The sequence below is a fragment of the Heptranchias perlo genome, chromosome 1, assembly GCF_035084215.1.
Source record: "Heptranchias perlo isolate sHepPer1 chromosome 1, sHepPer1.hap1, whole genome shotgun sequence".
In the NCBI taxonomy this organism is placed as follows: domain Eukaryota; kingdom Metazoa; phylum Chordata; class Chondrichthyes; order Hexanchiformes; family Hexanchidae; genus Heptranchias; species Heptranchias perlo.
In genome coordinates this window covers 177,289,114-177,290,121 of record NC_090325.1, presented here as the reverse complement: position 1 = coordinate 177,290,121, position 1,008 = coordinate 177,289,114, and the positions used below count along the sequence as shown (strand labels likewise).

The 1,008-nt window shown below is 41.0% G+C and overlaps 1 pseudogene; it reads left to right on the top strand.

Moving 5' to 3' along the window:
* The first annotated feature begins 457 nt into the window (after positions 1-457).
* On the top strand, positions 458-628 carry LOC137331452 (U2 spliceosomal RNA; annotated as a pseudogene).
* Positions 629-1,008: the final 380 nt, after the last annotated feature.

Genomic DNA, 1,008 nt, shown 5'->3' with positions numbered 1-1,008 from the left:
CGTGCTTAGGGACGCACTGAGGATGGGTGCAGCCGCTGCAAAGGCTCTGTGGGGAAAGGCAACCGTTTAGAGCCTTCCCGCCATTGTATACCGAGGGGCTTCAATCGGGGAAAAACCCCCTCGGGCAGAATGTAAAATTCAAATTGATGTCATGTACCCGTAATAAATCTGTAATGTACCTGTAATGAATCACCTGTATTGATTGTGATGCAATGAGGCACCCTAGAGTGTCATGAACTGTAATTATGTCCAGTGTGTTTCATTGAACTGCACTTTATGTAACCTGCAAATTGCATAATCTATATTGTGTACGTTTGGAATGTGATATGACAACTGTATTGTATGTATTGCTGCAAATTTTATGAATAAAGTATATTTTTTGGAAAAAAAAGTGTACGTTTGGAATGTGATATGACAACCTTATTGTATGTATTGCTGCAAGTTTTATGAATAAAGTATATTTTTTGAAAAAAAATCCGTTCTTATCAGTTTAATATCTGATACGTCCCCTATCTGGGGACCATATATTAAATTGATTTTTGGAACAGGGAGATGGAATAGGGGCTTGCTCCGTCCACTCCACGCATCGACCCAGCATTGCAGTGTCTCTGGGAACGGTGCAGCTCCCTGTGGGGAGATATTCAAAAGGAAAAACAGCTCTTTCCCAGCGTCTCTCTATGTGCGTATGTATTATTACTGAGAATAAAGCTGATAAATTGCACTTAAAAAAAAATCATCTCCTGAGTGAATGGTGGCAATTTTAACCTAACCCGCCTGTCGGGAAACAGATGAGATTGAGTACAATGCTCGTTTTACACCTTGCGCTAATTTCCTCTCCGTTGAAGTCAATGGAGCGTAATATTGGGCAGGGTGTAAAACCGGTGTTGAACCTGTACTCGTCAGTTTACCGCTGGGGGTGTTAGGTTAAAATTGCACCCATTATAAGTCATCAAATGAGTGCACCCATTGACTATAACCTACATGAATGACCAAGTGCCATGTCATTAT